At 51.9% G+C, this 14,571-nt stretch overlaps 1 long non-coding RNA gene across 43 annotated transcripts in view; it reads right to left on the bottom strand.

Moving 5' to 3' along the window:
* The window catches only part of LOC103348133 (uncharacterized), a 263,711-nt gene that overhangs the window by 236,169 nt on the left and 12,971 nt on the right, over positions 1-14,571 (bottom strand). For 5 of the 43 annotated variants that reach the window (XR_016235946.1, XR_016235949.1, XR_016235940.1 and 2 more), the window contains exon 2: positions 3,206-3,301. The exons of the other annotated variants lie outside the window; for them this stretch is intronic. This is a non-coding gene — a long non-coding RNA (uncharacterized LOC103348133). The remainder of the gene's footprint in view (positions 1-3,205; positions 3,302-14,571) is intronic. 43 annotated transcript variants of the gene reach the window in all.

The raw sequence follows: 14,571 nt of genomic DNA, 5'->3' as shown, positions 1-14,571 counted from the left end.
GGAGCGAATATAAAGGCAACAGACCCTGCTGGTGTGAGCGTACAGATGCCAGAGGATGGGTGGCAGAAGGGACAAGAGCAGGCAGGCTGATGCCTCTGGCTCACCAGGCAGGCGTCCCGGACCCTGCTGAGCGCCAGCACGGCAGGGCTGCGGCAGTGGAGAAGAGCAACGGGAGCCTCTTCTTCAGAGGCCCTGCCTCACCCGTGGTTCAGCGTGGGGAGCAGGACCGCCGCAGGCAGGACACGGGCGCAGGATCCTGGCTTTTCCAAGGAAGCTTCCTCGCTTGATCTTAAAAAGCACCTGTGTTATTGCTAAAGTTTCAAGGCAGGAAAAGCAAGGGCTCGCCACCTCCGCAGCCCTCTCTCGGACACAGCCACAAAGGTGGCCGTCACAAGGAAAGGCCGGCAGCCACGGTCAGAGCACCCTCGGCGACCCAGCACCAGAGCCCCAGCCCCACCGCGCAAAGGCACCCCCGGGGTGTGTGCCCGGCATTATGAGGTGCTGCCCATGCAGGCAGACTGGGAAGGGACTGCAGACGTGGGGCCACACCATGCGGATAAAACGGCCTTTCACTTTAGCAGAAACACACACACACACTCAGCACAAGCTTTGGAGCTCGCGCGCTTCCTTCTTGTGGTCCTCGTGCCAAAGGCTCCTTGCTCTGCATCCAACACAACCTCTTCAAGCTGTATCACCATGTCCAGTCACATGGCTCCGTGGCTCAGCATCCTTCCTCAGCTTGCCAGGGACCACAGGGCAACATCCACACCCAGGACTGGCCTCTTACATCAGGGGTTCCTTTCCCACTCACCACGTCGCAACTCGCTCAGGCAAACAGCCCCTGTAGCTCCCACGCGGATCCAGGCTCCCACCCATCTGAGCCCGGAAGGTGCCGTGCCACCTGCCCACAAGGCCCTTCCGTCTCGTCTGCCCAAGCAGCTCACATTCCTGGCCCTGAGACTCAGCTCGATTCCAGCATCAGTGGTTCTGCTTCCTGATTTGCTCAGATGGACCCAAGCCCTCAAGTAATCACCGCATTGATTTTTTTTTTTTTTTTTTTTTTTTTTGCCTCTTTCGTTTTCTGGTTCCCAGCAGTCTGGGTCTTCCATTTTTAGGACTCCAGGTTCTAAACAACCATTGCAATAACAACTACAACAACACAGTGCTCACCAAGCCCAGCAAGCTCTTCCAATGGATCAATCCCACTGTAAGTGCTTCATATGCATTATTTCATTTATTCCTTACAGCTGTGTGGTGCAGGTACTACTACAATGCTCACAACCGGAGCCCAGAGAGGTTACACAATGTAGCCATTACTTGTACAAGCAGGACTCACACCCCTGGAGCGATCTAGACTCGGTATGTGTGCCAAGTGTGGTTGTACAGGTTGTATACTGCACAACTCTGAAGCCTGCCACTCATAACAGAGTTTAGCTTGGCTCTGTAAAATAGAAATATCATACAAGCACATACATAATTTTAAGTATCAGACTAGCCACATTAAATAGAAATAGGGGAATGAATTTTAATATTTTATTTAACCTAGTGTATCCAAGTCTTTTCATTCCAATGTTATCAATATCAAAATATTATTTAAAGTATTTCACATTTATTTCACCAGGTCTTCAAATCTGGTGTATGTTTTACACATACACCACGTTTTGATTTGGATTTTTCAAGTACTCAGTAATTGCAGCTACAGACTTCTGTACTAGAGCTCACGGGTCTAGCTGTAGGTTAGACTGGCCCCAAGCTCTCCGGACCTCGGTACTCTATGTTAAAATGAGGCTGGAAGCAGGCGTTTGGAGCAGCGGTGAAGACGCACTTGGGATGCCTGCATCCCAGACCTGGGTGCCTGGGTTCAAGTCCCAGCTGCGCTCTTGATCCCAGCATCCTGCCAAGGCACACCTTGCAAGGTGGCAGATGATGGCGTAAGAATTTGGTCCCTGCCACCCACACAGGAAACCTGGACCGAGTTCCTGGTTCCTGGCTTCAGCCTGGCCCAACACTGCCTACAGCAAGCACTGGGGCAGAGCGAACCAGAAGGGCACTCTGTCTTTCAAATAAAGAAAATAAAATTTAAATACTTTTAAATAAAAAGGAAAACGAGGGTGGACTTGATCTCCACATTCTCCTTTGCACCCTCAGGCTAAGTCCAACAACCTTCTGCCGACTGACAGAGCCAACAGTTGCACGGGCCTTCCAGGCTGTGCCAGGCACAGCGCTTCCTCCAGTTCTCACAGTGCTCCCAGCTGAAAGTACCAGACACGGAGGCCCAGAGAGGCCAACTGCTCAGCCCGAAGTCACAGAGCCAGCGGGACCCAGAATTCAGACCTGCAAGCCTAATTCACTTACTGGCTGCTCACTGTTCACCCAGGCACTGTAGCAAACCGGTGCCTCCTACCCAGGGGGTGGATCACACCTCCCCGGGGGGTTCTAGGCAAGTCACTGGATCTGACTGAACCCCTGCAGCATCAGCTCTTAGAGAGGGCCCACCACACAGTCTTCTCTGCTTCCTCTGCAGAGGAACGTCTGAAAGTTTCACCCGCTCCACAGCTGGGCACCAGTCCTACCCTTAAAAAGCACAAATGATGACTCCAACAATGAAAACCACACCGTCTACTTTGCAGCCATCAGCATCTTGGCTGGGAGGGCGTGGGTATCTGCCCTTGGCCTGTGACCTATTAGCACACATGGAGTGAGCCTGCTGCTAATCCACTCTTGCTGATTAAAGCCCCACCGGCACAAAGGCATCCCTCCCCCAGCACAGCCAGGCCCGAGAGAGGGCCAGACGACTGGCCATGAACCTGGGCTTATTATCTGAGCTCAGTAAGCTGCATGGGCGGGGGGGAGTGGGGGGGGCCCCACATCACAAATATCTGCTCAGCCCCACCCATAGAACCATACTCTGTCCAGGGACGTTCCAGAAGGAAGAAAGAATGTGGATGATCCCTGGAGCCACCCGATGGGACCTGATAGGATCTGTGGAGTGAGGACAAAGGGACACCTGCCTTCTAATCCCCCTCCCTAGTGTCGGCTCAGCCGGGGAAGCTTCCTTGCCTGCACTGAGCTCCTGAGGGCTGGGAGGCAGCAGAGACCACCAACTCTTCCCAGCGCTCCAGGCTGTCTGCACTGCATGCCTCCATCAGTGCACCTGGTACCTTGAGGCATCACCTCCAGGCACCAGAGGTTACCAGTCACTTACCATTAGGCTGCTGGCTTCAAATCCTGCTTCTGGGCCTGCTGTTGAGCAGCCGCTTATCTTGGGAAGTTACACAGCTCTCTACCTCAGTTTTCCCATCTGTAAAATGGGGAAATCAGTATGAACCATCTAGACTTCTATTAAAAGTAAATACTGCGGCCGGCGCCGCGGCTCACTAGGCTAATCCTCCACCTAGCGGCGGCGGCACACCGGGTTCTAGTCCCGGTCGGGGCGCCGGATTCTTTCCTGGTTGCCCCTCTTCCAGGCCAGCTCTCTGCTGTGGTCCGGGAGTACAATGGAGGATGGCCCAAGTCCTTGGGCCCTGCACCCCATGGGAGACCAGGAGAAGCACCTGGCTCCTGCCTTTGGATCAGCACAGTGCGCTGGCCGCAGCGGCCATTGGAGGGTGAACCAACGGCAAAAGGAAGACCTTCCTCTCTGTCTCTCTCTCACTATCCACTCTACCTGTCAAAAAAAAAAAAAAAAAAAAGTAAATACTGAGATTAAGGGGCCAGCATTTTGGCACACAAGTAGGGCCTTTGCTTGCAATGCCTGCATCGGTACTGGAATGCGGGTTCAAGGCTGGGCTGCTCCGCTTCCGATCAAGCTCCCCACTAACGTGGGCCAAGTATCTGCGCTTCTGCCCCCTGGGTGGGAGTCCCAAGGTCCTGGCTTTGGCCTGGCCCAGCCCTGGCGGTTGCAGCCATTCAATCAGCAAACCAGCAGATGGAAGCTCTCTCCCTCTCTCTCTCTCTCTCTGCTACTCTGCCTTTCAAACAAATAAATGAATCTTAGAAATGAAATGAAACATACAGATTACATACAGATAAGAGGAGCTCTGGCCAGAGCCTGGTGACAGGCAGAGCCACTTAACACAAGCCAGCATGAGTTTATAGGCAAGAAACACGAAGGTCAAGGGAAATGAAGCATTCAGTCATTCTGCAGAGATAGCCCAAGCCTATTTCCCAGGCGCCACGTGTCACTCTTTGCAATCTGCAAAGCACGAAACACCCTTGCTCACTCTGTTCAGGCTCAGGCACAGCCCTGGTGGCCCGGCTCCGGACTCAGGCAGGCCAGACAATCGTAACCAGCACTTACCGAGCTACATGCCGGCTCCGGGGGGCGCTCTTATTGCCCAGACTGTCATCCAGTGCCCACCACAAAGTAAGTGCCCAGTAGCTACCGTTTCTTCTCCAGTGTCACAGATGAGGAGCCTGAGAGTCCTGAGCTGAGGCGGGAAACCACTTTTCTGCCAAAGGCCATTTGTGGATTTATAACGTTAGTCATGGGCCATGTGACATCTGCTTAAAGAGTAGCTTTCGCTGGCGCTGCGGCTCACTAGGCTAATCCTCCACCTGTGGCGCCAGCACCCTGGGTTCTAGTCCCGGTTGGGGCGCCGGATTCTGTCCTGGTTGCCCCTCTTCCAGGCCAGCTCTCTGCTGTGGCCCAGGAAGGCAGTGGAGGATGGCCCAAGTCTTTGGGCCCTGCACCCACATGGGAGACCAGGAGGAAGCACCTGGCTCCTGGCTTTGGATCAGTGCAGTGCGCCGGCCATAGCAGCCATTTGGGGAGTGAACCAATGGAAAGGAAGACCTTTCTCTCTGTGTCTCTCTCTCTCACTGTCTAACTCTGCCTGTCAAAAAAAAAAAAAAAAAAAGAGTAGCTTTCTATAGATGTACTGAATTTCCAGTCCTGCCTCCGGTTGCTCAGACCAAATCATGCTCCCATCCCTGCTCCAGAGGGTAAATAACTTGCATCTGGAGACCTGATTTTTGGAGTAGTGGAGAGAGGCCACAAGTCCATGCCATAGGAGCCAGGAGGCTATGGGCTAACCACTGCACTTCACTGCCTTCTAATGTGTGTGAGCGGTCATCTGTGGCTTTGGTGGTCTCTCACCACTCATTAGAATGATTCACAATGCCAGGCAGAGCTGGGACTGCAAAGAGCCCAGGCTGAGGGCCTGATGTCACAAATAAGTGAATGAGTCCTGCCGATGAACCGGGTCCCTCTGCTGCCTCCTCCCGTAATTGGTGGAATGTCAGAGAGGCCGCAGCGCAGGAGCTGAGCAGTGATCTCATCTCCAGGGAGGCATCTGGGGAGGGGTGGGGCCTCTTGGGAGCCCCTTTCTATTCAGCTGCAATCAGTTTATCTGTTTCTAAAAGGCTTATCCCAGCAGCTGGGAAGAGGCAGGGTATCCAAGCAAACACATCACTCGCGCATTCCACGCCTGAGCCGGGAAGGACGGGGAGAAGCAGGACAATCCCATCTGGGCAGGGCAAGGTCACTGGCCTGGTCCTGCGGGCCTGCCAATCAATCTACCAGCGACCTCGGGCCCTCCTTGAGGACAAAGCAAACTGGACAGGGCTACTTCCCAATTCCAACCCCACCACTGCCACTCTGGCCTTCCGGGAGTCCCTGCTGCTCAGCATCAGTTTGGGGGTGGGAATGAGTGACCCTGAAACACAAATGGGGGTGAACACCAAAGGCAGGCAGCGTTTCTTCAGAGTTGTTATGTCTGGCCCCTGGCGCGTCCTGTTTTGAGATCCCAGAGAAACAGAAAAGCAGCACTGGTCCCTGGCCATGAGGAGGCCAGAGAGGGGCAGCACTGGTCCCTGGCCATGAGGAGGCCAGAGAGGGGCGGGCGTGTGGCGCAGCAGGTGAAGCCTCTGCCAGCACCGCCGGCATCCCATACGGGCAATGGTTCAAGTTCCGGCTGCTCCACGAATGGCGGATGATGACGCAAGTATCTAGGTCCCTGTCACCCACGTAGGAGACCCAGATGGAACTCCAGGCTCCTGACTTCAGCCCGGCCCAGATATGGCCAGAGAGTGAACCAACAGACAGAAGATTTCTCTCTCTCTGTCTCCCTCTCTTTCTCTCAGTAACACACTCTTCAAAATAAATATCTCCAAAAAAAAAAAAAAGTCAGTGGGAAATGGAGTTCCAAGATGTTTATTACAGTTCGAAAAAATTCTGAAAACCATGCATAGAAGGGGTCATCAGAACGGTCATGGAAATGCATAATATGAAAAAAAATTTAGGAATGGATTTCAACATTTTTGCACCAAAATGAACTTCTAATTCCATTTTCCACAAACTTTCAGAAGACCCTGGATCTGGCCCTGAAACTGGCACATGACCAATGTGCGAGAAACGCCAGCAGTAGCACAAATCACAAGGCAAACAAGAAGAGGAGGGCCAGACACATGGCACAGCACTTTACCTGTGACACCAGCAATACATATTGGAGCACCGGTTCGAGTCCCCGCTACTCTGCTTCTGATGCAGCTCCCTGCTAATGGGCCTGGGAAGGCAGTGGAAGATGGCCCAAGTACTTGGGCCCCTGCACCCATGTGGGAGACCCAGATGGAGTTTCTGCCTCCTGGGTTGGGCCTGGCACAGCCCTGGCTGTTTTGGGGAGTAAACCGTGAGACAGAAGTGCTCACTCGCTCTCTCATTCTCTCTCTCGTACTGCCTTTCAATATAAATAAATAAATCTTTAAAGCAAATAAAAAAGAAAAGGAAAAAGAACTGCCAAATCACACGTCCTTGGAGAACAGATAAAAAAACCATGGTCTGGTCCCATAGTGGAAAGAAAGAAACCACAGCAACTGGCACCCATGTGGGCTTATCGACAAGACGCTGAGTCGCAAAGCAAACGGCATCCAGTATGGAATTGTTATAAAGCTCCCAAGAAAGGAAGGGAAGCGGCACTGCACCTAGGATACTCAGGTACGCAAGGAAACCTCTTTCAGCAAAGACATCAACAGCCAAAGTCAGGTAATGCCTTGTGGAGCAGAGTGCAGGGGGCGGGCGCGGGGGGAACCGGGAAGCTGCACTGAGGCGGGCATCGGGCTTGCGTTCTGGTTCCCATCTCAGGACTGGCCTGCAAAGCTCATCCACCTTCTGCAGGCATCAACACTGCACTAACGACTGAAGCTGCCCAAAATCCAGTCGGCAACTCCCTCACACTGACCGCAGCTGCCAGCTGTCTTCAACTGCTTCCTTTTGCTAGAACTGGATAGCACGGATTGAATAGTTTCTGAGAGAGAAGGGTTTATTTGGCTCACGGCTCTGAAGGCTGGGCAGCCCCATCTGGTGGGGTCCTCCTCACTGAAGGGGACTCTGCAGAGCCTGGAGGTGATGCAAGGCATCATAGGGCAAACAGCATCCCAATGCCCCGCTCTCCTCCTCCCTTACAAAGCCACAGTCCTGCTGCATTAGGCCCCACCCTACAGCCTCATTTAACATTAATTTGTCTCCCAAAGGTTCCGTCTCCAAGTACCACATCAGGCTAGAGTCCTACCCAGCTCTCACCAAACAGGGACATTCAAACCGCAACACTGGTCATTCATCCTGTGGGCAGCAGGACCCCCGCAGAGGCCTCCAGAAGATGATTCAATGGGTTAGAAGCTCCAGGTGAGTGCACTGAGCTCCGTCTCCATGGAGACTCTGCCAGGTGCAAAATGGGGCAACCGCATACACCTGAAAGAGCTGCAGAACGGACAGACACGACGGCACCTGTCGACACTGAGCTGAGCCCCAGCTCAGGACAAACGCTGGCCACCAGCGTCCAGAAGCCAAGGGCACAGTTGAGCTGAGTGGTCAAGACCTGTGCTCAGCCACTTCTGGTTGGATGGCCCTGGCTGAGTTTATTTAAATTGTTTGCGCCTCCTACCACAGCCACAAGTCACAAAAGAAAAAGTGGGTAAATTGGATTTCATCAAAATTAAAAGCCATCTGACTCAGCAGTTCACATCCCATATGGCAGTGCCTGGGATCCAGTCCCCACTCTGCTGCTTGAGATCCAGCTTCCTGCTAATGCACAGCCCAGGAGGCAGCAGGCGATGCTTCAAATGCCTGGGTCCCTGCCACCCACATGGGAGACCCAGGCTGAGTTCTCAGCTCCTGGCTTTGGCCTGGCCCAGCCTGTGCTACTGCAGGCACCTGCAGAGTAAGTCAGCTGATGGAAAGCACCGCCCTCTCTCTCTGTTTCAAAGAAATAAAAGTAAGTATTTTGTTTCACAAAAACAGTGAAAAGACAACCCAGAGAATGAGGAAGAAGATATTTATAAACAGTATATCTGATGAGTATTCAGAATAGTCATAAATTACTACCTACTAGCCAGCAAAACCAAAAGTCTCCAAAGAAAATATACAAGTGGCCAACAAGCACATGAAAAATGTTGAACATCACCAGGCAGGAGGAAAATGCAAATCAAAACCACAATGCGTTGACACTGAGGCTGCTGTGGGAAGAAATACGGCCGTTCCAAACAATTAAGCATAGATTCCCACACGACTCAGCCACGCGTGTGCACTCAGGTTCACAGAGGCATTAATCACACTCGTCAGGAGGTGGAAGCAACAGATGAATGGATAAACCACATCCATACAGTAAGAATATCGTTCAGCCTTAAAAAGGAGTGAAATCCTGACACATGCTGCAACACAGAGGGACCCTGGAAACACGACGGGAGATGAGCTCAGCCCATCACAGAAGCAAAGCGCCCTGCGACTCCACTCAGACCAGTAACTAGAGCAGTGGCATTCAGTGACGGGAAGCAGACGGAGGGATGGGGGATGAGGAGTCAGTGGTTTATGGTGTTGAGTTTGGGACGAAGAATATAAAGTTCTGAAAACAGATGGTGGTGACGGTTGCAGGGCAACGGGAATGGACTTAATGTTACTGATCTGCATACTTAACATGGTAGAAATGGGAAATTATATGCTTTGTAGAGTTTGTCACAATAAAAAAATGTACACAAGAATCAGAAATAAAGTGTGTCTCTTCTCTGAAGGGAGGAGAGAACTTCCATTTTGATTATGGCCTATCTAAATACTGACGGAGTTTGTGGACTCAAAAGGCTTCCATAGCCTTGGCAGCTCATGACAAGAGCCTCGGGTGATTACTGACGTCATAAATAAGAGTGTCAATTGTTAAATCAACAACGGGAGTCACTGTGCACCTGCTCCCCATGTAGGACCTCTGTCCTTAATGAGTTGTACTGTGAGAATTAACTGTAAAACTTCAAACAGTATTTTATACTTTGTGTGTCTGTGTGGGTACAAACTGTTGAAATTTATACTTAGTATAGAGTTGATCTTCTGTATATAAAGATAATTAAAAATGAATCTTAACGAAGAATGGGATGGGAGTGGGAGTAGGAGGTGGGACAGGAGTGGGAGTGGGAGGGCGGGTGTGGGGGGAAGAACCACTATAATCCAAAAGTTATGAAATTTATATTTATTAAGTAAAAGCTTTCTAAAAATAAAGTGTGCCTCAATCTTCACATCTGTAAAATGGCAGTGGTAATCATATCAGACACCTCACAGGGTTTGCTAGGAAGACTAAATAAGTCAAAACCTGCAGAGCACCAGCACCGTGTTCTGCATGCAGTAGGAGCCAAACAAATGACAGGCAGCATACAGTAGGAGCTGATCACTAGGACCCACCCCCGTGTGAGGCCCACAGTCCTGCCATGGGGCCCCCCTGCCTGCAACACACCTTCCTGTTGATGCTGGGCCCTAGGTGACAACATCTCTGTTTAAGGAGCCAGAGGTGAGATGTCCACAGATCTTTACCCAGCTTCCTCCCTGTCTTCCCCCAACAGTTGTGGAGTGCAGGTTCCCAACCTGCTGGGCTGAGGCTGTAAGCCCGAGAGCAGGAGGCCAAGCTCCAGGCCCCGATTCGAGGCCTGGGAGGCACCAGATGTGCCTTCAAGTTGCTTCCCTGAGCTCCACTTCCTCCTCTGGCCGGTGGAGAAAGTGATTTCCACCCCGCAGGTTTGGTCAAGATGAGAATACAAAGATGCCTCTCACTTCCTCCAGGCCGGGTACTGGGCGTGTGGCAGACAGGGAGGCCGCTTCTGCTCCTGTGGCTTATTTGCTACAGGGGACAGATCACAGGCAGAAAAATGGCCAAGCAGAACATGGGAGAGCAGCAAAGCTAAGCCAGGAAACGAGGCAGGGACGAGGGTGGTGGGCGCAGGGAGGACGAGGCACTGTGGCTGGAGATCCCTCACCCAGGGTAACAAGACAGCACAGCCGGAGGCCGCAGGCCACAGGGCCTGATTCTGGGGGCCTGGCAGGTCACCGAGGGCGCCTGGAAACCACCGGGAGCTTCTGGGTGCAGGTGACTCCATCTGACCTTGATCTTACCGAGATGTCTCTGCTGCTGTGAGAGCGCAGGGACAGATGGCGTGTCACACTGAGGCCAGCTGAAATGACCTGAGTTTCCCCAGGAAAGCATGGCCTGGCATTGGAGACTAGAAAGTGGGCACAGTCAGGTGCAGGGTGCAGGGGGACTTCATCAACCAGAGCCCCAGGCCTCTCTCTGCCTCTCATGTGAATTTTCATGATACAATACTAAAAGAAAAACAGAAACAAAACCTATCAGGAAAGTGGAGGTGGAAATAAAGAAACCTTTTACCTGGGAAAAAGGACTTCTATTTCCTGGGGAATCGTAAGATTCCAGATGTGGAGTTAACTCACTGGTTCCAAACTCCATCTCTGCCCTTGGATCACGGTTCTGATTGATCTTTTTCCTTTGTTTGTTTTTTAAAGTTTTTTTTTTTTTTTTTTTTTTTTGAAAGGTAGAGCTACAGAGAGGCAGAGGCAGAGGCAGAGGCAGAGGTAGAGAGAGGTCTTCTATCTGCTGGTTCCCTCCCCAAATGGCTGCAACAGCTAGAGCTGGGCTGATCCAAATCTAGGAGCCTGGGGCTTCTGCCAGCTCTCCCACCCAGGTGCAGAGACCCAAGGACTTGGGCCATCTTCTACTGCTTTCCCAGGCCATAGCAGAGAGCAGGACTCGAACCAGCGTCCATATGAGATGCTGGCACTGTGGATGGTGGCTCTACCTGCTATACCACAGCGCCGGCCCCTCTGATCAATCTTTGAACAGATGTGTGAACTTGGGCAAGTCACTTAACCTCTCTGAGCCTCATTCTGTCTTATCTGAAAATTGAGTTTGAAAACAGTGCCTAGCCTGTAAGGTTGGACTGAGTAGTAACTGACATGGTACCAGAGGCGCTGTGCTTCTCACCAGTGGATGCTCACGGTGTTGGCCACCGTGAGGAATGCCACAGCCTCGGGAGTCAGTGTTCCCTAACAGAGACGAGGACTCTGAGCACTCGAGTGCCCCTAAGACAGACAGAGCCATCTCCTCCTGTGCTGCACCCCGTAGGCTGTCTGTCCATCCACCTCCCTCCCAGCTCACTTCCCCTAGAAGTAGCTCCTGGACCACCTGGCCCTCAGCTCACCTGTCCACCAGGATCACCCACCAAAGCCACCTCCTCTTGGATGCCCTCGCTGGCCACCAGCTGTTTCCTTTCCTGAGCTCCAGCATGGCACAGTCTGTGGCTCTGAGGACCACACCCCATCCTGGTATCGTGGCCATGTGTGCCCATACACCAGCTCAGAGGGATCCCCGTACGTCTCACCCGGGGAGCCACAAGCCTTGCACAGTCCTGTACATCGCACACTCCATGAGAGGTGAATATGAAACATAAATTCTGCATTCAGATTAGGATAGCTCAGTATATAAATGCCAATATCCTCAAAACCCACGAAAAACTCGGAAACTTGAAATACTTCTGGTGCCAAGCATTTGGGAGAAGGGAAATTCCACCTATATATTTTGTGCATGTGAATTAACACGGAAAAACTTCTTCAAACTAACTGGCACTCACTCACTCAGGGCTTACTACCCGATGCCATTCTACTGTAGCTATGATTATACTAAACAACATTATGCAGGCTTGTAACCATGTTAATGTCATGTTGTGGTCCCTGATGCCCCTTCTCTCGCTCTGCATCTCTCAAAGGCAGGAACAGCCTCTTCCAGGTCGCAGGATGCAGAGTTCCTATTTCCTGTCTCCTAGAGAGCCTTGCACAGGTGCAGGCATCGTGGCAGCTCCCATAGCTCCACCTTTCCCTCCTCAATGCTCAGTAAGATACCAACTGGGGGGTGAGGGGGGCGTCTAGTGCCGTAGCTAAGCCTCTGCCTGCGGCTCCAGCATCCTATTTGGGTGCTGTTTCATTTCTGGGCTGTTCCTCTTCTGGCCCAGCTCTCAGCTATGGCCTAGGAAAGCAGGAGAAGATGGCCCAAGCGCTTGGGCCCCTGCATCCGCGTGGGAGAGCGGAAAGAAGCTCCTGGCTCCTAGCTGGTCCCAGCTGCATCTCCCCAGGTGCTGGGAGAAGTCTTTTAGAAACAGATAAACTAGGCGCTGTGGCACGGTAGGTTAATCCTCCACTGCAGCGCCGGCATCCCATATGGGTGCCAGTGCTAGCCCAACTGTTCCTCTTCCAATCCAGCTCTCAGAGGACCCAAGCGCTTGGGCCCCTGCACCTGCTGGGAGACCCGGAAGAAGCTCCTGGCTCCCAGCTTTGGGATCGGCTCAGCTCCGGCTGTTGAGCCCATTTTGGGAGTGAACTAGTGGAAGGAAGACCTTTCTCTCTGTCTTTCCCTCTCACTGTCTGTAACTCCACCTCTCAAAAAAAAAAAAAAATCTAAAAAAAAAAAAAAAAAAAAAACGATAAACTGACTACAGTGACAATTTGGGGTGTGAACCAGTGCATGGAAGACCTTCTCTCTGTCTCTCCCTCTCTCTGTCTATAACTCTACCTCTCAAATAAATAAATCTTTTAAAAAACAAAGATAGTTGTGAAACACTGCACAAGATGGGCTAGGGCTCTTTTCGTCATGGGAGCTGGTTTGTTTCTTTAAGGAATTTTGCTCTGATTGCTCACTGTCAATGAAGAGAAATCTGAAAATCACTGTGGTTCCCTGCTGCCCTGCTGGGGAACCAGCAAGGGCCAACCAACCAGGGGGGACGGTCAGTGAGTGAGCTGGCCGGAAACCATGACTGCTGAATCAGCACCGCCCACCCTATGCAGAGAACTGTGTGAGCCAGCAGGACACAAAAGGACTGGCTTCCTCCATTTAAAAAAAAAAAAAAAAAAGCCAACATATGTGGAGGAGGTGGAAAGAGGGAAAAGAAAAGAACTGAACTATGTGGAATGCAGGAAATGATGACTTTTACAGACACACACGGCCTTTCACTAAAGTGCACAGGGAGCTGAAAGGCAGTTCAGGATCATAGCTCATGCACACACAGTGGGGAATGCAGGGCTGGGTGGAGGGGGCCCAAGGAGCTAGCATTCAAGTCAATAATGAGCACGCCAGCAGGGGAGCACATACTAGGACGTGCAGGGTCCCTGTTGGCACTGGGAGCGCACAAAGGAAAGATGGAACAAGTCTCCAGGAGCCCAGGCGATGGGAGACAGCTCCAATCAGCAGCTGCTGCCAGCTACTGGCCCAGAGACCACCGGGATGCAAATGTTTTGTTGGATCTCTCAGTGTTTCTTAAAAATCTGAATTGAAAACAGTTGCAAGTTAGGAGAGTTTATGTTTAAAAAGGGGTGACGGGGTCAGCGCTTGGCTTAGTGGTTAAGATGCCCACACCCCACATCAGAGTGCCTGGGTGAGATTTCTGACTCTGCTCCGGATTCCAGCTCCCAATTCCAGCCGATGCAGACCCTGGGAGACAGCAATGACGACTCAAGTCACTGGGTCCCTGCCACTCACGGAGGAGACAGTGTCCTGCTTCTGGCTCAATCACCAGCCCAGCCCAGTGGATGAGAGCTGTGTGTGTGTGTGTGTGTGTGTGTGTCTGCCAAAAGACAAAATAAGGGCTTCTCTTCTAACAGTGGAAGCTCTGGCAACACTGGATCTGTTTGTTGGCGTGGGCCCACCTGATGCATTTCTTTAGCAAGGTGCTCACCGTCCTCACAGCTGAGTCTGCAACCCTGGACAGGAACCCCCTGCCACAGCATAACACAAAGAGCTGTGAAATGTCATGACTCACAAGCAGGCAGCCCGGCGGGGACTGAGCAGAAGCGGCACGCTCAGAAGCAGCCTGGGGAGAAGAAGGAATGCTTCCCGGAGGAGGTGACCTCTAGACAAAGTCATAGAGCATAAGTAGGAGTTCATTAGGAGAGAGCAGAGAAAGGGACTGAAGCCCGCCACGTCCCCCTGGCTGGCTAATCCTCTCAGTGTGTCAGAGACAATCTCAGGAAATAATCTGCAGACACAAATCCTCTGAGAATAGCATCATCCCAGACCTTCAAAATCATTCACACTCCGAATGCACCTGCTGCCTCTGACTTGACAAGCAGGATGAAAGCACTCAGCCTCCCAGGCTGGAGAGGGCGGCATTCTTTATCCCCACTCCACCATTTGTTAGGCAATTCAATAAATACTCACTGGGAGCCTATTATGCAGCAGGTTCTCAACTAATAATGGGAAGCCATTAAAAGCTTTTAAGTGGCTGAGTGTCAGGATCTAGTTTGCCATTTGAAAAGCTCAC

The sequence above is a fragment of the Oryctolagus cuniculus genome, chromosome 6, assembly GCF_051225735.1.
Source record: "Oryctolagus cuniculus isolate XC-2025 breed Fujian yellow rabbit chromosome 6, ASM5122573v1, whole genome shotgun sequence".
Lineage (NCBI taxonomy): Eukaryota > Metazoa > Chordata > Mammalia > Lagomorpha > Leporidae > Oryctolagus > Oryctolagus cuniculus.
The sequence above is the reverse complement of the archived record's forward strand: the minus strand, read 5'-3'. Positions and strand labels throughout refer to the sequence as shown.